The sequence below is a fragment of the Ptiloglossa arizonensis genome, chromosome 6 (assembly GCF_051014685.1).
Source record: "Ptiloglossa arizonensis isolate GNS036 chromosome 6, iyPtiAriz1_principal, whole genome shotgun sequence".
Lineage (NCBI taxonomy): Eukaryota > Metazoa > Arthropoda > Insecta > Hymenoptera > Colletidae > Ptiloglossa > Ptiloglossa arizonensis.
Window position 1 is genome coordinate 5719861 of NC_135053.1, and position 24455 is coordinate 5744315.

Sequence of the window (24455 nt, forward strand, 5' to 3'; positions counted from 1 at the left end):
TTTTATCAGGAACATCTTACCAATCCAATGACAGTATTTACACGAAATCACAATAACAAAATATAAAAATTAAAATTTTCATCAGTGAGAAGAAACGTGAACAGTGATGGGGATAATTTCGTATCAGATATCTGGACAAAAGTTGTTTGTATTGTCCATAGGTTACTAGAATTAATGCCCACCTAGTAAAAGGTTTGAAGTTTACTGTTAAAAAGAAACTTATAAAGCAAACAGTATGTGCATGAAATATTTTTCTTGTCTTTTCTTGATACCATCACCAAATGACGAAACGAATTTTTTAAAAGACATTCAGGAATAAGTATGTACTAGACAAGTTAAAAACCATAAAAGTCTCAGGCTATTAAATATATAGCGTCTGTCTTATTAGAGAAAATTATAGCATATCTTCAATATATGATTCATTCCCTAAAGAAGATGCCGTTCAATTATTTCGAACGGTAAATATTCATTTGGATTATATAACCTCTGAACTACGTTTACAGTATTATTATCATAAAAACGATTAGATTTGTAACATTTATTACTTGACGTTGAAGTAGAACAGATTCTTCCATTTATCGATGTCCATATATATACATACACATGTCATAAATTCCAAAACTGTTTAAAGTACTAAATAACATAAATATACACAATTTTTAGAAACTTGATATGCTTATGGTACTTCTATTAGCCATTGTATTTTATTTTATCGTATCGTTGAAATAATAAGTCCTTAAGTATATTTTGCAATTTATGAAATACAGATAGAAGTACTGCTACGTCTGAGAAGTTGTGGTCACCACATTTTTGGCGAGTAATTGAATATTCCATTTACATTGTGGTCAACGATCATTGTCTGTATACTTAAATACATTGCAATATGAAAACAATGTATTTTTAAGTATCATAATTTTTCATTAAGTATCCAATTCGTTATTTGGCAATATTATAATTATAGTAATCAAATTCTGGTCAGATTCATTCATTCTCCAATTCCATTTTTCTAAAAATGTCGCTAATTCCACGAAATTAAGGAATAATAGATCTTTCGACATCGTAAAACTCGATTTTCTGAATTTGTATCTTTGAACTACTTGGATTCTTTCTTTTTAAAATATATGTTTAATGTGCCTCTAGATGGTTATTAGCGACGATAGTTTAATACTTGAGTTGACGATAAGAAAGTGTTTGAACATTCCATACTATGAAAATAATATATTTTGTAATATACTGTGATCTGTGTAGTTTTTTATTCGGAGATATACTTCGTATATTTATTTTACAAACACACTCACACACACACACACACAAATGCGCGTGCGCGTGCGCGTGTATATACACATATGTGTTTTGCTCTATAACTTTTTGCAGTGTCGATGACTTCCGCCGATACAACTGCCAACCTCATCTGGCAAGCGTATGTACGTTATATTTCGCCACAAATAATGAGTCATTAGCGATCGTGTTCTTGACCATTAAATATCATCGCGCCACATACGAAACAGAAAGGAGCGTTCGTTTATTTCTGTGAGATTTTTATCTGTGACGTTTTCACTCGATTAAACATAAAATTCCCCTGAGTGCAGAAATTGATGAATTTATCTTACACGAACTATCTCTGCATAATTGATAAAAATGCGGACGATTATCTTGTGAACATATATCGTTACTTCGAAATACAAATCTTTTAGATCGACACATCGCCCTTTAATGAAAAAATATTATTCAATTCTTCGAAGTTTTCATTACGAAATATATATTTAAATCGAGTAAGGCTTTGCGAATGTCTGAAAAAAATTTTCCCTTTTTGTTGTATAAAAACCAGGTCTAGCTCTACGAACTAATATTTAACTCGTTTCTTAACAAGTAACAGTATTGTATTAATAACTTGAAAAATACACATTAGTAGTTTAAAGTTCAAGGAATAGATTTCTACTTTTAACGACAGAGCGATGTTCTCTTTTTTACGATTAAATATGAATCCGTGTAGATTGACGAACCGATAAAGTTAACCGACGATTATTCTACGGCGAGAGAATTAGACGAATTATGCTACTATTTTTTCACGAGCCGTTGTAAATGATGTCTTGAGAGGAAGACATGAACCGTAATTAAAAAAAAATGTGCGGTGAAAGTTAAGTGAGAAAATTTTCCGGTCAATTACCTTCTAATCGACGTATTTAGAAGTTCGTCAGGTTTTTTCAAACTTTGAGTTTCAAGGAAAATCGTCTTTATGCCATACTTAAAGATGAACGCGCTAATATATTTTTAATGTCAGCGTGGCAATTTTAATTTCATGGGGACTGACGAGAGCTGAAGTTCCCAGGTGTTACATCTCTGGTTTCACTTGATTTATAAACATGATTATAGCATTAATATTTATGCGGGTATTATTATTATTATTATTATTATTATTATTATTATTATTATTATTAATGCAGCAATGGATCACGAATTCCTGAGAATTTCGAGGTTTCTCACGCTGAAAATTGCAGGCCAACGAATTTCTTAATTTTTAAGAATTTCGTTTACCAAAATACTGACATCAATTCGCATAAAACTCATAAAACAAATAATGAACAACATAGAGAAAAAATATTGAAATTCCTATACCGACACACGATACTGAAGTTAATATTGCAAGTGTTACAATGTAACGTTTTTGAGTACTACTCACTTCAAATTTACGAACACATCGGAAATATGTAAATCTACTATTTCATAATAATAATAAAATCGAAATTTTTAGGCGATAGTAAGAAACTTGTCAATATTTAGATATTGCTTATACTTTTAGTTTGGTATTTAAATTACTACATGAACAATCATTCGCTCGTAATAAAACAACAAGATTTTCCACATCTCGTGTAAAAAGTTCATTAATCGTAACTTCAAAAATTTTCAAAAATTTCATCACGGTAGCAGCTCTTTAATATTCAATTGATTAAAAAATATATATATATATATAATACTTATCAGTGACAAAAACGAAATAAATGATAGAAGTAACGTAGTGTACAAAATTAATTTTAAACAATGGAACGAGTCATGTATAAGCTAGATAGGAAAATAAGTTAAAAAAGAAGTTTCTTAAACGCAAATATTTTCAAATCAGATAATTAACGCTAGAAAAATTAGTCAAATTTTAATTTTGATAAAATAGACAAGGAGGAGAACTTTTAAAAATTATTTTCGAATGCTTTTAATAACAAAATAAATCATAGTGTTATACGTTAGAGTCTACATGCCACAGTTTATAGAATACGAAACTTAGGATAAGAACTTTCGGGTTTACTTTATATTTAGAATTAAAATAAAACGGAAATATTAATCAAATGAAGCATTTTATGAGTAGTGAGCGTAGAAATTGGGTAAATTTCTGACTAGTTATATCTGACTATAAATTCTACCTAAGCTATACGAAGCAATCTCGAAGGAATCGCAGTTGGGTCGCTTATCATTAGTAACCTCCATTCTACATTCTTTTCTCGAAAATACGAGAAACGAGGTTCTTAGGACAGTATGAACGCGACCGTGAAATAATTCACACACTCTGGTTTATAAAGTTTAATTGTGAGGAGCGTACAACTGTTGTCCAATTATTGGCGAATGAATTATTACCACAATACTTGTCGATACATATGAAATTAGTTTCTTATTTCATAAAAAATTTTTGAATGTGACTTAAAAGAAAAAGTAATCGAAATAAAATACATTTTGTTCACAATTAATATATTAATGAAACATCCAATAATCGGTACTTTTGTTTCTAAGTTTGATACGTAGGTGAGAGTGATAACAAGTTTACGAAGCAGAATTTAAGTGACAATTCGTAATTTAACCTTTAAGTAAGTAGGCGCGCTCATGATTGTAACGTAAATAGGTTTCGGAGTTTGTCATGTTCTCAAATTATTTTTTTTCAAAATATTAAAGAATGTAATTTTTACCTTATTTTTGGATGTATGTAGTGTCTGTAATTCTTTTCGAATTAATTAAAAAATAGTAAATCTGTGTTAAATAACAGTACATTATGTGTACCAGTGAGAGCCTACTAGAACTCAGCGCGTCTACTTTAGAATTAATAAATAGAGTTAGTAAAAGAATTCAATCAAGTAGTGGATCGAATTCAAGTAATGGTAAATTAAAATTTTAATATTCGAAGATTGCAAATGTCTACATATATTTGAAGATCATTTTCTGATGCTTTTAAGTTTTAATGACTTTATTGCATAATTCCTATGTACAATTCATATTTTCAACTTTACAATGCAACGAGAAGACTATCTGTTACAGTAGTATCTATTATAATAGCTGTAATTATATGAAAACAATATTTTATAAGAATGCGATGAGTCGAAAAATACAGAAGAGAACGCATTAGAGTTAAAAAAGAGAGAATTCTTACCAAAGCATAACTTCAGCGGTGAATCGGTCATGTTTTGGGCTTGTTTTTCGGTATATGAAAAATTTCCAAGATCTTATATTTAATGACAACAACAAGTACTCTTCTTTGACATTGATCTGCACGTTGAACCCAATTGAGCATTTATGGAAAAGGTTAGTTGAGCGAATATTTGCCAAAATCGTCGGTTTGAAAACGTACAAGAACTACGAATCACAATTATCGAAGCTTGAAAATAGCATTGAAAAAAATACAATTAAAACTCTTCAAGAAAGTATAAAAAAAACATAGTTTCTTATTTCATAAAAAATTTTTGAATGTGACTTAAAAGAAAAAGTAATCGAAATAAAATACATTTTGTTCACAATTAATATATCAATGAAACATCCAATAATCGGTACTTTTGTTTCCAAGTTTGATACGTAGGTTAAATTTTTCTTCACATCGACTTTCTTGGCATTATGTAAGACGACAGAACGAAATTCTATTACATTTCTTCACCTGAAGCACGGAACGTTTAAACTTCAGAGGGTTGGTATATTTTTGTGATACGCAGTGTGTAATCACCGAGAGCGGAATTTCACCGTTAATGATGATGACGAAGAGCTCATCGCGATCTAGGTGAAATGGTGTCTGTTCATCTCCGAGGGGACTGGCCTACGCGACGGGTTACAGGTACTGATCGATGTTAACGTTAATTGCACGCAAACGTACTTACGTGGCTGCGGAAATGCGGCGCGTACTCGCGGACCTCAACCGCATTCCCGCTAAACCGAGCCAATTTTCTAAACTCGTTACATATCGACGGTAATAAATTGTAACCAGCTTGTTTCATGGCTGAATATCATTTAGCCAATTAGCGAATTCGTTTCTTTTCTTTTCTATTTCGTTTTTATCCATAAGCCACGCACACCGAGTATTTGCGCCGATCGTTTCCGATACCGGTTCGACGAGTCCGACAGTCCTATCGTGACATCATTTTTGCGTTCCCAGTCACTGAGATCCTGGTTTTAATCCGTATCGAGATACCCGAAGCGTACATTAGCGATCGATTCCTAGTCTCTGACCCGTTAGAAGGAAGGGATGTAGATTCTCGATGTATTTTCATCGTGCGAATATTATCTTGCCCTTTGGCTTTTCCTTGGTGTATTTGTAACGTTGTATAGCAGGACGAAGAATTTCTATAGAATTTTAAAGCAATTTTTGTAGAGATACAACAAAAATTTACTGTGTTAGGTGGAACCAATAACAGTAAAAAAGTCTAAATAAATTCTAAATTCTAAAGTCTAAATTCTCCATGTATTTTCATCGTGCGAATATTATCTTGCCCTTTGGCTTTTCCTTGGTGTATTTGTAACGTTGTATAGCAGGACGAAGAATTTCTATAGAATTTTAAAGCAATTTTTTTAGAGAAACAACAAAAATTTACTGTGTTAGGTGGAACCAATAATAATAAAAAAGTCTAAATAAATTCTAAATTCTAAAGTCTAAATTCTCGATGTATTTTCATCGTGCGAATATTATCTTGCCCTTTGGCTTTTCCTTGGTGTATTTGTAACGTTGTATAGCAGGACGAAGAATTTCTATAGAATTTTAAAGCAATTTTTTTAGAGAAACAACAAAAATTTACTGTGTTAGGTGGAACCAATAACAGTAAAAAAGTCTAAATAAATTCTAAATTCTAAAGTCTAAATTCTCGATGTATTTTCATCGTGCGAATATTATCTTGCCCTTTGGCTTTTCCTTGGTGTATTTGTAACGTTGTATAGCAGAACGAAGAATTTCTATAGAATTTTAAAGCAATTTTTGTAGAGATACAACAAAAATTTACTGTGTTAGGTGGAACCAATAACAGTAAAAAAGTCTAAATAAATTCTAAATTCTAAAGTCTAAATTCTCGATGTATTTTCATCGTGCGAATATTATCTTGCCCTTTGGCTTTTCCTTGGTGTATTTGTAACGTTGTATAGCAGAACGAAGAATTTCTATAGAATTTTAAAGCAATTTTTTTAGAGAAACAACAAAAATTTACTGTGTTAGGTGGAACCAATAATAATAAAAAAGTCTAAATATTGGCTTCTCCAGAGTAGTAGTATATTTCTTTGGTTAAATAGATACTTTAATCTTTATAAATTTGAAAGTTTTGGCTCGTGGTTACGGATTCTCCTTGGGAGTTTATGATTAGTAGAGAAACAACAAAAATTTACTGTATTAGGTGGAACCAATAATAATAAAAAAGTCTAAATATTGGCTTCCCCATAGTAGTAGTATATTTCTTTGGTTAAATAGATACTTTAATCTTTATAAATTTGAAAGTTTTGGCTCGTGGTTACGGATTCTCCTTGGGAGTTTATGATTTGGGTTAGGATATACGCATTCAACGCAAAAAAAAAAGGAATTTGTTACTCGTTTTAAAACAAATTGAATGGAGAACAAATAATTTTTTTATAAATTGAAGTTTATAAGAATTAAATTGTTTGTTTGTCGAAAACGTACATACATTGTTCTACAGAGCTCAATGAAATGTTTTAGTTCTTTTTTAATGATGCTTGTATTCCAGATTAATCGTAATCGATTGGAGATATGTAAATATATAATAATATGCATATAATAAATTATACGCAAAGTAAGAAGGAACTGTGTATTTAATACATCAACATTTTGATAGACATCGTTAATAATGGTTTAATAGCTCTCTAGTTTTATACGAAGAGAATGACTCATAAAACAAACTAATTGATCTTGGTAGCACTATTAAAGTGTAAGTTAGTTAATTAAATAATAAAGGTTAAGACATCGATTGCCAAGATGATTACTGGTTATCAGTGTTTCAAACTTACGTCTCTTTGAAGCGTATACAATAATAAACCTTGATACCTGTAAATTTTTAAATAATGTTACCGTCATTAAGAGTGCTGTACAATATCAATTACATCGTTGAATTATTGAATATTTCCACTTTTTACATTATAATTTAAATAAGTCTCGAGGAGATCCCTAGGTGTGGAAAACTGATAGTCAACGTATTAATGGTATAGTAATTTACATAAACAATATGAAAAATAATTATTACTTATTGCGAGTGTAAAATAGCTGGAGTTAAATAACAAAATCGCTTTTTCATTCGAACTGCCTAAATCATTGAGTGTATTTTAGAAACATAATAATATACTTTATTTGTACCGATTTTTCATAAATTGGTACATTTCTAAGGCCTTGTTCCAATTTGTACCATTTACTTTGCACAAATAAATGGAAGTCTCTACTCGAAATCGTCTTCAATCGTTGTTCTCGTGCGTGTCATTCGTGCCAGGATTTTATCTTTGTCATGCCCCATTGCAATAATAGAGTTGAATGAATGGGGAAGTGTCCTCACGTTACGACCATGGATGTGTAAGATAATTGCAACAGCTTGCTAATTGGATATTCGAGATACTCGTATAAGCGTCATCTGTTTAATTATCGCAATGTAACCATGATTTACGCGACACGTCTACGGATAGGTGTGTATTCCCGCGATGAAAAGTGAAAACTGAAAAGTGAAAACTGAAGAATGAAAAGTGAATACGCAAAACGTATCGTGGTACCAGATCCAACAGCGTGATCTATGAAAACTGTTTCCCCTTTGCTAACTAAACGTATGATTAATGTCTATGTTACTAACGAAGCAGTAATGTTGCCTGTTGTAAGAGACTGACAGACATTTATGAAATTTAAATTTTTAAGTATTCTACAAAAAATAACGCCAGACCCTCGATTTTAGCATGTATTTAAGGAATGATTCATATATTAGATTGTTCAATAAGTTTTGTCGTTTTCTCCATTATAAAAAAATACTATGACGCTTCGACTTTGAACAACTGTAAACATACGAACGAGTCGACAGATCTACATGAAACTTCGCACATGTTCATCAAACAGTAGTATCATCTTTAGAAAAGTAAAACGACGAACTTTAATAGCTCCATTTCTTATCGAACGACAAAACTTATTCAGCAGCCTATTATGTATACCGAAAATGAAATACGGTAAGATTTCGATAAATATAACTTTAACGATTGTCTGAAACAACGTTGGATGTTAACAGGTTACAGGGGTAATCATTTTCAAGTGAAAGATGGATTGAACGTGGTAGATCAGTTCCATGGATGGTTTTCTTGATCATCCGATTCAAATCCTCTTAAATTTTTTCCTACGAGGACATTTTTAAATTTATGATATCTTCACCGTTAAATAACATAGATGAATTACACGAGCGAATAGATGTCTGCCGAAAGGTGCAAACAAAACTAGGGATTTTTTAAATAATTTGAAATTCTTCTGCACGAAGGTGCGAAGTGTGTGCAGAAATAAGAGAACACTTAAAAAACTTTTAGTAAATATCAACTGAAGAAATAGTTAGGTAACCGTTTGTGTTGATTCTAAGCGGGAAGTGTGTTACTAGATATAACGTACAATGTTTCCAAATAAAAATGCGATACGTTGCAAGTGGTGGTTTATATTGTAAATTGAAAAAAAAGATAGCAGTTGCCAACGTGTTCGCAGAAAAGCCAAGACGTTTCAAAAGTTAATTAGCAACGAAAGAAGATGGACTTCTGTTTCTTTCTCCTTCTGACGTATCAGCTCACTTTACAAGAGATGTCTTAAAATGAACAGTGTAAAATAAATATTATTTTCTTTCTTCTAATGGCTGCTCATATGGAAGTAAAAAAAAATTAAATCGCGTAGTTGGACTTAGTCGCTAAAAATAAATCGTCTTATGAAAAGTTAAGTGAAAGCACCCTGTACGTGAACTTAACACGAACACAGATTTGTTCCAACTAGTAAATAATGTTAAATAATAGACACCTTGGGGCGACGCAAAACCAGGTCAACTTTTATTATCGCATGCATTTGTGTAACGACTCGGTTTACAGACAAAATAATTAGATGAAATGAAAGTTAATGGGATTGCGTTTGCCATAACTCGACGGTGATTTTCGTAGAAATGAATATGTAACGTAACCCAGCGTGGTCAACGGCTTGGTGTATTGTCCGAGATACTATGTAATTATGTGCAAATTTATGACTCACCGTGAACCTTGGGTTTAGGATAACGGAATTACCACGCGTAGCGGCAGTACTCTGTAAAAAATAGTGTTCGACTCCTTATACAGGGCGTACGAAACGTACGAGAGTTTGAGAAGTAACTGTAATGTGTGTGATTGACTTTCAAATGATTTACGTTTTACGAGAGTGGGTTTGAATACCTATATCAAACAAGGTTTGAGCAATTAGCGTGATAGGCTATATTTAAAGTGATTTTTTATATCAATTTTTGACCAACGAAGATCATGTTTAATATTTTAAACGATTTAGACAATTTCGTTGAAAAATTAAATAAATGAGATTCATTGTTATTACGAACAACGTTGAATGCTATTAAATAAAATTTTGTAATTGGACATCCGATAAAAATTATTAAGGATAAAGCTAATATAGTAAAATCGATAAGTTGTAACAGACAGTTTGTTATTTCTATTTAATGTTTCGTAGTCGTAACAAGCCATTTGTTATTTCTATTTAATGTTTCTGGCCAACAGTTTATGGTAATATTTTTAAAACTATCGAAAAAGGATACTTTAAATTACAAAATAGAGAAACATAAATTAGATAGTGAAGAACTATCGTATTTTACTTATTTAGATAAGTAAAAACCTGTTGGGTGTTATGAGAGGTTAGCAATCATATATATAGGTAACAGAACAAGCATTGTTTAAATATATTTTACTTAAACGTTCCGATCATAATATGTTTCACTTCTTTTCGGTAAATTGATATAATTTTAATCCCATGTATCGCAAAATACTCAATACAAGCGTAAGTGGACTTTATAGAGTAATATTAATAAAATTCGAGCATAGAAAAGAAAAATATGCGAACCAATACTAATATTCAAAATCCTCCTGAATCGTAATGAATACATCTTAATATTAATGTTGCGTCTAATACATTAGTGGGTAATATTTCTATTAATATTCAACTTATCCCATATGTAGGAAAAAAAGGAAAGAATTGTACGATAGAATTTGAATGTAGATAAAAATAGAATGCAAAACAACTATATAAGAGTTACAGAAATGAACAATTAATAAATAAACGAGAAATAAGAAGCAAATAAATGACAGTTACTGCAATTAATAAAATTGGCTGCTTGTCTGTGCGCGACACATGCTCATCTAAAATGTTGTAATGGTACCAACAAGTCGTTTACTCTTATTCGGTATCAATTAGTGACGTGATAAATAAACTACGTTTGAACAATGATTGCTTTGTTACGTATGCGATCGTTAATTAGAAACAATAAATGGACGTTATTAATTTGGTAAAAATATTATTACATTAAAAGACACGAACGGAAAAAGTGTCACAACAATTGTTGAATAGCTCTGAAAGGAAAATGGGTGAAAGTTCAATAGGTACTTTATTTCAAAGTTTCGTTTCAAGTTAAAAACTTCATCCCTCCGAACTATGGAGAGAAACAATTCCGACACTGGTTTTTGGTATATTATCTAATCGTTGAAAGAAGTGTAAGTTGTATATTCGTCGCAAACGCGAGCTACATAAGCACTGCACAGGAGTGGAGTTTTTCATCGAGTCGAGAATGACACAAATTACTCGTACAAGGAACTCGCCTTCGATCGCGTCCATTTACGTAATTCTTCCATTAGAAGCGTGGCAAACATTTTTACGGAAAGAACAATGATCTACGAGAAGGTAGGTGAACAACTGGAATTCCCCGCTGGCCTACAAAAAGTTCCGCGTTTGAAGTGCTTGATGGAGGCCCGCGCGAGTAGACGTAGGAGGCGCAACAATTAAAGACTTCATTCGTGAAACATTGTTGCACCGCAATGTCGACGAGAACACGTGGTTATCTGCACGTGTGCGGTCGCGAGACATACGGGGAAAACTACACAGTGTACGGTAGTCGGTGTTCAATTATTTCGTTTCGTGGCTTTCACACGGTGGGTATCCAGAATCGAGAAAGTAGCGATTCGCTACTGGTTTTCGATGTGTCATTGCGATCGTCTATGAGAATTTCACTGCGAACGAGGTGATTCCTACAAAGAATTCGTGCGTAGTTTCTTCGGATATTGCATCCTGGCCGATTTAGTTTTACCACGTTCGCTGACAACTTTATTGATTCAGTTGTTCATAATACATATTCACTGCACGCCGAGGACACTGATTCTTGAAGAAGATTTTAAACGTCTTACTATAATAAGTGGCTCTAGATTTATGATTAGGCCTTTAACGGTTTAAGGCATGGAATACCGAAGATTAATAAATGTTGCTAATAATTTATACATATTATGTATAAATATGTATAATAGTAACGATTTAATTACTGATATATTATTAAAGCTGAATTTTCTAGTTATTTTAACGTTGTTGATTCAATTAACGAAGTCTTAGGATTTCCGAAGCGATTCTCGGTGGATTTTCAAAATTATTATTTTTTTGGAATATCGTGTCATGACATGCAATAGAAAGTTAGTTACTTTTTGGAAAAACTTCACCAGAAATTATTAATATTTGTTGCAAAGGTCCTATCGTAATTGTGGACAGATACCACAAGAATTTTGAACGTAGATTACGACTAATCTATTGTATCTTTCTGTAACAATTAATCGCATAGTATAATGTCCACAAATTTTTGAATTAACTCACTTCCTTGTGCAATTTTTCAGATAAATCTATATATATATATATATATATATATATTCAACTAATGATACAATAATCTAGTCAATACGATAGAGCAAAGTAATCGTGAGTTTTGTCAAATGTATCATTATACAGATATGTCATTAACATTTCTTTAAATTTAAATTATTTTAAATATTACCGTTCAATTGTCAATGAACATTATATATTATTATACAATATGTCATGAAAGAAAGTTCCTATTATAACAAAAGAAAAGTCGTTATTTTAAAAGACTCATAGAGGACGAGTTTATCGTTCAACAGGATAATGCATTTCTGTAAACGTTTTAGAATAGCTTCCACGAAACTCCAACCTGTTGTCGATAAAAAATATATGGATAATTTTAAAATTGAAAATCACAGCAAATAAACTACACAATTTGAAGAAGTTAACTTAATTCCAAAAACCACTTAATTTCTATTAGAAACAAAGTGGCAATTATTTACAATAGACGAATGTAAAAAATACACGCTTTCTGTACCCGATAAATTGGCCAAAATGTCTTTAAACAATGGACGTTATTGTGGATATTAATTTGTTGATAAAGAAACATGTTTACTTATTTTTGTAATATGCTATCTGGACATTAGTTACGTTTTTATTGTTTCTGCAAAGAGATTCTAAATTATTGAAAGTTTCAGTAACATATTTGTTGAAATATCATTACAAAGTGTAAATAAATTTTCGTTCGTTTGTATAAAATTAGATACATACTTTACTTCTACTAAAAAGTGAATTGTTCAACTTTTGTTACACACTGTACATGTATAATATTTATTTTAGTTTTCCTTCGCGCATTAACGAGCACTACAAACGATCTTTTCATAAATGTTTAATTTTAATTTTCATCGCATTTCCGTCGAATCGTTCAAAAGAAATATAACGATCGATATCGAAATCAATTAATCTATGAAAGAATTTCAAAAACGTATATCAATCCCGAATACAAGTCGTCGTTTAGTCTTTTAGCAAAACTCGATGCCTCTTGTGTTTTTCAAAAATAAAAGAACTGCATTTTTTTCTCCAGTGAAAAATGTTTCGACGAAATTTCAACGGGACAGGTAACTTTCTCGCGCTGTAAAATTATTGTTTAATCGAAGAGATTTGTTACTCGCAACTTCCGAGCCAAGAGCGATTCGTATCCACAGTGTCGAATCGACAGTCGCGATTTTTTAGTGGAACGTCGATGCTCGATTCGAACCAGACAAGAATTTCACTAGTCCTCTCGTGGAATTTCGATGGCATCGGCTTAGTAATCCACGCAGGCTTTCGAGTCTGGTTCTGAATACAATTTCATGTCCGGCCAATGATTTTTGGATGGTTAGTCTGGCAAGGGTCAACGATCCTCTTCCTAATGCAAGAATGCCATCCGACACATTCGTAATTGCGAGCCATATGATATAACACGATGCTAATAGATTATTCAAATTATTCCTCAAGGCAATTAGACGCGGAGATGAATTCGATCTTTACATAACACCAAGATTAAAAATACTTGATACAATTTTCAACATTTAACGTCTTTAAAAATAGTAAATTCTTTATTTATTTACTTCCAATTCTAATTCGATATAAAACTGGAAGTTTAAATATTATTAATGCAATAGTTACGAACTGAAGATATTCAAAATTGTATTTTTATGTTATATAAAATATATTTTGTATAATACAACGTCCGAAGTTGTGTCAGTAGATGAGAAATACTAATTGTATAATATAATCTGTCGTTCGAACTTATGATCTTTGTTTCTTAAATGAAATCTAAAACATCTCAGAAGGAGTATGCTTCAAAATCGTTAATCTAATATTTAGGAAACAGCGATCTTGAAAGTAATAAATCCTTTACTTAGGATATAGATCATTTACAATTTTAAATTTATTTTAAATTTAATTAAATTCATATTTATAAAGTAGCAAGTGTATTTGTTTTTGTAACGTTTAGCAAACAAAAAGGTAGAAATTTGTTAATTGATTATTAGATAAAAAATAAGTTCGGAAATCAGTAATCTTATTTTAAACGAGTGATAACATCAAACAATTATTGACGTAATACTATATTAATGTAGATGAAATAGTATTCTAAAAAGCAAATAAATATACAAAGTGTTTAAGAAAAGAGTTCAGAATATTCAGGGCAGCTAGTACTCGACAAATGGAGAAAAAAAATTCTAATAAACATAGATTGAAAGGTTCGAATTATACTATAAACAATTTTCTGTTTCGGAAGACTACTATTTCTACTATTTCTCTATGGATATTCATAAACAGTTTACCACATGTCCTCCTATTTCCACACACTCTTTTCATCTTTCCATGAGAAAATTTCAAACTCTTTAAAGAATCCTTGAATTTGTTCCAATCACGTGTATTTCACCTATGTTACTTACCAATCAAGAGTACAACATACATTTAAGGAATTCAACTATGGAATGTAAACTACCACGTGCAATCTATCTGTCATTGAAATTTCAATTTAAATACTGCTAAGTACTAAATGAAAAATGAGTTGGAATACCGTCGTGCATTAACTATAGATTCAAGCTAAAAAACAGTTACTAAACAAGATAGTGCGAGCAATCGATGTTGTTAAAAGATTGCAGTAGCATGTTCATTAGGAATTAAAATGTTGCACCTAATAATCGGTTTGATAAAATAACAGGTTCTGGTAACTGATCGTCTACAATGTCTACCCAAATATATGTTCGTTAAAAAACGATTTATCTGAATAACTGCGCAAGGATTTTCTTCTGCTCGCACGTAGTTATTATGAAAATTTATGATGTCGTCTCTTATGTACGCAGTTATGTCGGCGAGTAAAATATGTGAAATAAACCATGAATTTACTACACGCTTTGCGAGAATCTACTACGAAAACTCTGCTCTGGTTGGATAATCCAATGGAGCGAAGGTCTGTACTTGAACATGGTACGAGTATGGCAACCGATCGTGAAGAATTCTCCACAGAAGAGAATGATTCGTTTCTATCGCTGTTTAAATTCCTCTTGCCCTTGTTACTGTAAAATTATGCAAAATGAGCAAAATTAAAAGATGTATCAATTAGACATGGTCTGTTTAATTATCTCCCATTTAATCATGTCCCATCGTGTAACTTGTGTCGAATTGTTTCAATTTTTCACGATAGGTTGAGAAATATCCCACCATGCACATCATTATTAAAAAGATAGGACATTTTTCAATCCATTACGTCCTACAGACTTAATACTAGAACTACTTAAGGTGAACGTATTACTAGTTGTATTAGACCATAAATGTATGGTTGACGTTAGATAGGGAAAGGGCAAATTAATATACGAGTACCATTAGTTGTCTATTTTGATAATTGTTCACAAATATTGTAGACAAAGTCACCGTTAATAACTAAATAATTTTAAAAAGAAGTTTGAAATAAGTCAAATTGATCCCCTTTGGTACTTTTACTGTTAAGGTACGAAGTTCCTTATCTGGAGTTGAAACAGACCTTTTCCTTTAGAAACATTTTTATCTCAATGAAAAGATTTACCTCAATGTCGTGCTTCAAATGAACCTAATAGAGACATTGAGAAAGTGTCTTAGACAATTTATGAGATATTTCTCAACTCGCCCAATTTCATAGTTAACATACTCTGAAACCTTTACGATAGCTCCTTACAATTGTTAACACACATGCGACCTCAATTTATCAAATATGGTGTATTAGAATTTGTAATTTTAAAATATGTCATCTCTCAAGTTTGTTTCATTACGATAATGCTGTTTTCCTTTTTCCATTCGCAGATACAAACGAATTTGAGAATTTTAGCCAAAGCATGCTCGAAAAGACTGTATATGTTTAAATTATTATAATATTTCCTTCATTACGTATCAATTTTGAAAGACACGTTCATACAGAAATAAAAGCTTCGTAATTGGATAAAAATTCGTAGTACTTTAAAAACGTAACGAAGCCCTATTTCAATCCGAATAGTTTACTAATTTAATTACACGTCATTTTCTATGACTCAAGGAACTCTTGAAAATATCGGTACAAACAATTCTTAAATTTTAACCGATGAAAGTCTCTTCTGTACCATCTAATGAATACAAGTTTCTCAGTTCTAAAGCAAGTAATCAATTTTAAATAAAACATTCGGCAATAAACTGTAATTAATATACGGAATAAACAAATTGAATTTTATTCGACAAAAAAAAATAATAATAATAATTCTACTAAACCTAAGAGATATTCAAACCCGGACACGGCATTTTCACAATACCTTTTCCGCTTTGTTCAAGTTTGGATAATTCAGAAATTTACTACGAGTATCATCGTTTCTTTCTCTCAAACATAACTCAATCGTGTGTGTGTTTTTTCTATAAGTTATTGTCCATAGAAATCTGAAAATAATCCTAAAGCAGGGAATCAAAATATACGCTTCTTCTTAGATCACACTTTTCTTCTTAATTTTATATCTATCGAAATATTTATGCTAAAGTTTAAAATATCTGACCTTAAAAAATTGTGTCTCATTGCTGTAAAACGACGATGAATGCGGAATGAAACGAAAACGTCCATCGATACGAAACGTCGAAGATTTATAATTCCAAACGTAACTGGTTACGTAGATGCATGTAACACGTCCTTGTATACGTTCCATTGGGAGCTCGATAAATTATTAGAGCAATTTTATTACCCCGGAGAGCGCAAAGAAAGAGAAACCTATAGCGATCCGGTTACTTCATTACGAACATTCCGTGACTTATATCCGAGAAAAATCTGGGGAGTGTATATATCCGCTAAACGTTTTAATTGAGACACCTGTCCGATCCTCGCGCCGCTTAATTACGAAATGAATAGCGAAATCATGGAAAGGATTCCGGAAATAACGAATTCGAACGGCGGACTACTTGCCGCTCCTCCCAGGGGAAAGTAGTACGTAGGTTGTTACGAATACGCGTGCATGCACATCAATCATCGACTTTTTTTTTTTTCCTTCCTCTCTCCCCTAGCATGGCACGTATCAGTGAATTCGAAAATAAGAAACTAAAAATATCCAAAAACAGGGAAGAAACAGTTTAATCGAATACTTTCCGGTTTTTGTAAACTCTCCCCGGAGAAGAAAGTAATTTCGCACGACGAAAGAGACTTCTTTGTTTCCTGTTCTTCTTTCTGTTAGTTCCAGTTTTCTTTTTTTTTTTATCGCGAGACACGTATCTCTTCAATTAGTCACGCTAATTGAAATTTGTAAATATTTATGTTCAGAATCTTAAAACATATTTGGATGCAAGGAACGTTTCCAACTTAACATCTTGTCGTACAATCACGTGTCCGACTCGTTTCTTTCAATGCACCATACAGCTAGTTAAGAACTGGAATAACCAAATTGACGTTGCGTTTGTTCGTTTTATTTAAATATATTAGTTGCATGCTGGAGTCGGCACTTTTTTGCCACCTCGACGTATACGAATATATCGAACAAAAATGAAAAAGTATGCGAATTATTCGTTTAAAATCTGTTTGTCACGTTCATAGTCGATCATCGATACAAGAATAGTTCAAATAATATTATGTTTAAGCCTCGTGCTTCGATTTAAGCCTCCTTCGATCAAATGGATAATTTAAAAATACAGAAAATATCACAAGAGACGAAAGTAGAACGAGAAAGTTGTAGAAAAATATAAATGAACGATCGATCTAGTTACTTGCTATAAGAAAAGTTAAAAAATAATAGTCCAATATACTGAAATTGTAAGTTAGAAGTTTTTGTTAAATCTATAAGATAGATTAATAGTCACGAACATTGAAACAAAGATTTTTTCCTTTTCGTAGAAATATGGTCGTGTATAAATACTTGAGTTCTTCTTGCCTATTACAAAAGTGCAACATTTAATAATCATATGTCACATGTGAAAGTAAAATGCAATGTCATAAATTCAATAGGAAAAGAGCGATAATCGTGGAAGAACTTCGTCGTTTTGATTACAGTTATCGAGTATATAGCAAGACTAGAAATTAACGTAGAAATATTATTGTAAAATACTCGTTCGAGTTTAGGTGAAAGCGAGCAAAATTATAACCGATAAGAGTTATATTACTGTTTAGCCGGAACTGATACAATTTTAATATTTTGCTTCTACTTTTCGACTTTCGCGTAGTAAATAATTCAAAGCATCGATAATTCGTAGTTTTACATTTTTACATAACTGGTTCGCCCTGTACTACTCTCTCCTTTCGTTATATCTTTTATATTTTAAAACTATCAATTTTATCGCCAACCACCCAAAACGTTTAAATATAGTAGTTCCATTTAAACTATGCTCGCACCAAGCATTATCATTTTTATATCGACGTTTGATAGTATACATTCGAAAAATTACTCGTGATTTAATCACACGAAAAGAGATTAAATAATTTGTAATGCTCGACTTTATCCAATAAGAAGAGAAGTGAAATTTTACCCGACATCTAAAAGGGATCCTTTATAATTTATAAAAGGAACTTGCTGCACCCGATTGTATTTGCCATCGGTATGTTACAATTCGTCCAGATGATTTGGTATTATTTACTGTAACGGGCGGTACAATTCCATAATGACGATAACGAACAAAAGAATTTCGTGCAAACCCGAGAGACATCGACTCGTGACGAAATCGAGATTCCTGCGAAATTCGAGCGTCGATCAAAGAGAGAGATTTCGCCTTCGCTTAAGTTAATTGCCCGGTGGAATTCGGTCGTTGCGAAAATATTTTCGGAAATCGTGGAAACTTTCGCGCGAGAAGCCCAGCCCGCGATCGAGTCGATTAAAAAATAAATACCGTGGCGTGGAATATCGCGAGAGGGGTACAGGAAACCGGCGAGACCGGCAAGACCAGCGTTCCAGGCCCTCGTCCAAGGGGAAAGCAGGTTTGCACACGCATGTTACATTGTCCGTGTGTGTACAATGTACTGGCTAATGAGCGTAATGATTCCGTGGAATGTGCGTCTAAGCTGCTATCTGCGCTTCGACGCGTGCACGTAAGGTTCTTCGCGCGAATCGACGAGCATGCGGTAACAGTGACAGCTGGTTATGTTCAAGTGTCAAGCATTCACCATTAACTGATTTTTAATTCGTGGTGGAACGAAACGATGAGAAACGGGTTAACAAATGCGTGATATCTCTTTATGTTTTACATTATCGGGCCGTTTCGTAAGTCTGCGTGTTTTTGCTCGTGTAAATAACCGTATTCGATACCGATACGCAAAGAATGTTAATCGCCCACGAAGTGACCATCTTTTGCGCGATTCCATCTTATCGTTAAATTAAATTATCGATGTTTCTTTCGTGGCAAGTGATCGGTATTTACAGAAACTCGGGCAACGTCAATTCCAATAATGATTTCGATTTTCAAACGATTGTCTCGATTTTGGAACACACTGGAACCTCCATTATCCGATCTAATAGATCGACCGAATTTTCGGATAATGAAATAATAAGAAAAAGTACGAATAAATAGTAGAAATGAACGATTCCCTTAAAGGATCAGGAATCCTACATTTTTTTGGCTTCTGAATTCTAAGAGATATTTTTAAAACGCTTACGTGCACAGAACTAGGTACCATTTACGCTTCGAAGCACCTAAGCTCTTTCGTTAACTCGATAAAGATATTTTTAATACCGGTAATTGCATCATTCCCGATATCGTTGACGCTATTATTCATATTAAACATTTGTATTGATCGTTTCGCATCATTATGAAAGAATATTTCGATACGAAGAAGATTATTCTGTAAGAGTACATTCTATTTGAATATTTCGATAATAGAGGTTTATATAATGGAGGTATCACTGTTAATTTTGTTGCTGCTCATAACAGACTGCAGAGTTTTCTTTTATCGCGTTCAAAAATCAGAGTATGCTTAATACAAATTTTTCTTGCTTTCACCGCTGATTGAAAAATATTAACTGTATTGCTTAAACTCGCTTTAATCAATGGTAGAAGACTAAATGGAACAGTCTTAAAAATAAATCAGTGGTTAACGTCTTACGATTTGAAATTGCGTATTTTTACATTGGGCTAAAAGTTCGTACAATTAAATACGCAAAGTTTATAAAAAAATACTTTCGTTTATAACGAAGAATTAAAAAGGACACATTTTACACGTAGCTTTTTTAATCTTATCGCGTTAACGTGTTCACTGATACATCGCGCATACGTTCTGTCGCTTAAAAATTTAGAGTACTCTTTATTTTGAAAATAAATGAACCTTTTTCGTAGATACACAAACAATTCAAATTGAAAATCGTAATTGTCTATCTCTCTTTTTGAACTTCTTCGAAGAAGTGGAAATTTACCGACATAAATTCTTATTCAATAGAGGAAGGTTATTGCTACTTAACTACAGTAACAGTATTGAAATTAAAACAACTGGATCATCGACGAAGGCGTGTTCGAAGAAAGTAATTGAATTCGATATTTCCTTCTCCCTCGAGAAAGTGTAGTTTGTAAACTTCTCGTGTTTTTCTACAGATTACTCAGGATATAAAATCTTTATCGTATATCGTACCTAAGTAACGTCCTCTTGGTACAAAAGAGCAAAATTTAACGCAAAAATCGTATATGGGTAAAGAAATTGAATTTTTACAAAACCCAAAACGTGCTGCTCGAAACTTTTAAACATATCGCGATTACTGCAGCCTGATTTCTTAAGGTAACGCTGCATTTTGCAACGTTTCCTGGTTTACACGCTAATATTACGTATCTCGCTAATTCTAAAGAAAAGTGACATACTGTATGTTTACCTGTATTCCATCTTAATCGAACTAACCGTATTTAAAAATAAAATTTTCGAATCGTAATAACAAATGCGCACGACGCTTCGAGGTTTAAGATTAATCCAGACACGAGTTTCGAACACAACGAATAACACGGTTTAATTGAAAATTAATATTCCCCGATAATTGAATGTTTGCGAAGGTAATACGTATATGTCGTTTAAAATGAATGTGACTTTCTTTTCGCGTTTTTGCTTTCACGCTGGCTCGCGTGCAGTGGCAATGCTGTTATTACTCGATTACGAAATTAATGATTACATCTGATCCATCCATTCGAGTGTCCCATCGAAGAATTAACTTCGCGCCGTAAGTTAAAGTATTCGTATTATCCGCCTCTCGCCTCGTCCCGTGCTTTATCGGTTTGTAATTCACGAAAGTATCGCCTCGGAAAATAAATCGAACTCTTAAAACAGGGCCGAAAATTACGTTGTGATTTATAAAAGTCCGAAGCGTTGCGAAACAACGAGCGTAATCGCTTTGGCAATGAGAATCTTAATTGCTGTAATATCGAGCCAATTGCGTTCCGTGTCCAAGTTTCATTTGTACCATTAACGTTCCGTGATTCTTTTTCTTCTGCGAGTGATTATGTAACTTTTATCTACCTTGTAGTTTTAAACAAGCCTGGCAAGAAAGATACAATTCGTCACAATCGCGCGAGAATTTTATACAGACGACACGATTCGACACACGACGTTTGCCTGTGAACGAATAAAGCGCTTGTTCCGTTTTGATGAACGTTTGCAATTTTAACAAGCTCGGTGGTTTATAAGCTCGTGGAGGATCGATGATACCATTCAATTGGATTTCGAGAGATCGATACAAAATTCGATCGGATGTACCGAACAACCTTACATTGAACGTACATATCTGGTCTTAGCCAGTGATTATTTCAATGATTAATCGTCTCTGATTAATCTCCAAGAATTTCAGAACCATGTACACTATCGCTCCAAAACTTGAAGCACCCTTCGATCTTCGAAACGGATAAATCTTTTTTCGTATATATTTTCATCCGTCTTGTTATAAATTTTAGTTTCATTTAATCCTGATGTCCAATACCAGCCTGAATCATTGCATTGCTCGAAAACTATTATTCTTTCCTTAAACCACGATAATAGTAACTAAGATCGTCTATGATCCTTCGTCATTTCGTTCCTACATTTATATACTTTTCTATACTACAAAACATATTTATTACTTTTGGATAATAAGTATAAATTTAACACGTTTATTTATTTTTGAGAAGTTAAGACAGTTAGTCCTTCAGGTTTATTATATGTATATATAACTCTCGTTTATTTGATAATTTAGGATGAAAACAGTATTGCGTTTCTCGAGGAATTAGAAGAAATTTATTTCAGTTTTGTGTTTCGATATCAACCGCCCGAGATAATAGGTTTGGAAAACTTTCAATCATTTTCCACGAGCTTTTGAGTAATTCTGTTTTCATTTTTGTTTATCTTCCTGGTTCTGAAACAAGAAAATATTATTACATTGAAAAATATAAGATTACTTTCCTCCTCGTCCTTATTAAACATTTTGTTTATGCGAGTATGTTTTACGCTTTCACAAAGACCGATTCTCATACTTTTAGTCTCCGGTATAATTAGAGCGTCGGAGCATCCCACGATAACAAAACTGTTTCAAATGAAACGGTGGAACGTTCGTTTAAGAATGTCTAATATTCTCAGAAATTGAAACAGTTACACAATTGATGCATAACGTACGAAGTGTGCAAAAAAAAAACTCGATATTCGATGTTCTCTGAACTCTACGTAACCATGTACAAATGTGTATACATAACTGTTCGAGATGATTCAGTTTATCGTCGCTTAAACAATATTTGACCGAAAGAATTCTAAATTCCTTTATTCAAATCTTCGTACTTGTTAAACTCCTCGAAGAAAAGCTGGACAAGTTGGAGAAAAACGAAACGCTAATATTTATCGAGCGCGCGGTGCTAAATGTTGTCGTTCGTAATCGCTCAGTTGTATATTTACACGGCAGAGCTGAAACTTCGCATCGGCAACGTATCGTTAATCGATCCCGACCGCGACGAGCGTAAACGAAAATCCGTGTACCCCTTTTTAAAAGCGGCTGGAATCGATTCATTCCGCTGAAACTTTCTCTCCAACTCGCTCGCCAGGAGCGATTAATATTTGCTCGCGAAATGGGACGTGCGCTCGAATCCGGTGTACAGAGAATGCAGAAATCGAACAAAAGAGGTTGAACAGGAATTTCGACTTTCGCGCGTAATGATCCCGTCATAAATTAACCGAAACGATCGCAGGGACCTTCGACGAAAGAAAGGACCCAACGATTCCTCGAAACAAGGTAAGCAGGTCGCGTGATTCGAAGTAACGCGAACCCTTGCCGCAGACAACGTTCGGAGAAAAAAGTTTTAGTCCACTTTTCACCGCGCGTACTACCAATGCCAGTATGCCTCCATTTTACATCGCGACGACCGATACAGCTGGCCTTTTTCTCCACGCGCATTCAAATCACCCGCATCGTTTATCGCCCGCGATTCTTCCCATTAAATGAAATTAATTCCCAAACGGGTACTTATCAAGCGTCGACTGCTATAATTTTCCACACGATGCAAAATTTCCATCGTATACGTGTTCTCGTGATTATGTTGGGCGGTACAGAAAATTTACGGTTCTGTTCTATTAATTAGGAAGCGTGTACGAGTTCAAGTTTTCGAATAGAAATTGCATCAAGAATTGTATTCCGTGCTCGATCGTGTGGTATCTGTATCAACTTTCAATCGATTCCAAGCTCCGATTACTTACAGAATGAAAATACGAATTTTACAAAGTATAAAAAGAAAAGTTTGAAATTGAAAAAGAATTTTATATACCTACTTGCTTCCGGATTACGGAGGTGTAATCAATTTACAGCTGAAAAACCTGTCAATTTCAGGTTTCGAAAGCTCGCCGATTTCGAAATTTCGAAAGATCTGATTTCGAAGATTCGACGAACGCAGAATCCGATTCGATAACGAGTTGTACCCGAGTTTCAGAGTTTGATGCTTGTTGAAATTGATTAGAAATGATCGTTAATCCGACGAGAAAATTTAAATCGCGAGAGAAAGGCCGTTAGACACCATCGAATTGTACGTTTTCCAATTACTAGAATCGATCGAACGAGTTGAAAATAAAAGTCTGTGTTAGTGGAACGTTCGTTCGGTGCTGTAAATTTATCTCTAGCGGTGGATCGGTATTCGTAATACGTTGTTCTTCGCAGATTGGGCGTTGGTGATAGGTTTTCGTTCCTCGAGCTAATATCCAGGTGTAATAGTTTCTTATTCGAGTTAAGGAACTCGAAAGAGCAAGAACAAAGACACGTATCGACGGTGGACTATCATAGAAACCGTTCTCTAGTATCAGCTTTTAAAGAGTTTACCTGGCGGAGAAACCTTTCGTGAAACCATTGTCTACATTTACCCTGCGCCGGCTCGGTTGATCATCGACGATGACCTCGTCTGACTCGCGGGGTCATCGCAGCTA

The 24455-nt window shown here is 33.2% G+C and overlaps 1 long non-coding RNA gene across 1 annotated transcript; it reads left to right on the forward strand.

Annotated features, from left to right (window-relative positions):
- The first annotated feature begins 10197 nt into the window (after positions 1 to 10197).
- Positions 10198 to 15214, forward strand: LOC143148512 (uncharacterized). Its single transcript, XR_012992497.1, has 2 exons — positions 10198 to 10264; positions 14956 to 15214. It is a non-coding gene; the product is annotated as an uncharacterized LOC143148512 (long non-coding RNA).
- The last annotated feature ends 9241 nt before the right edge of the window (positions 15215 to 24455 follow it).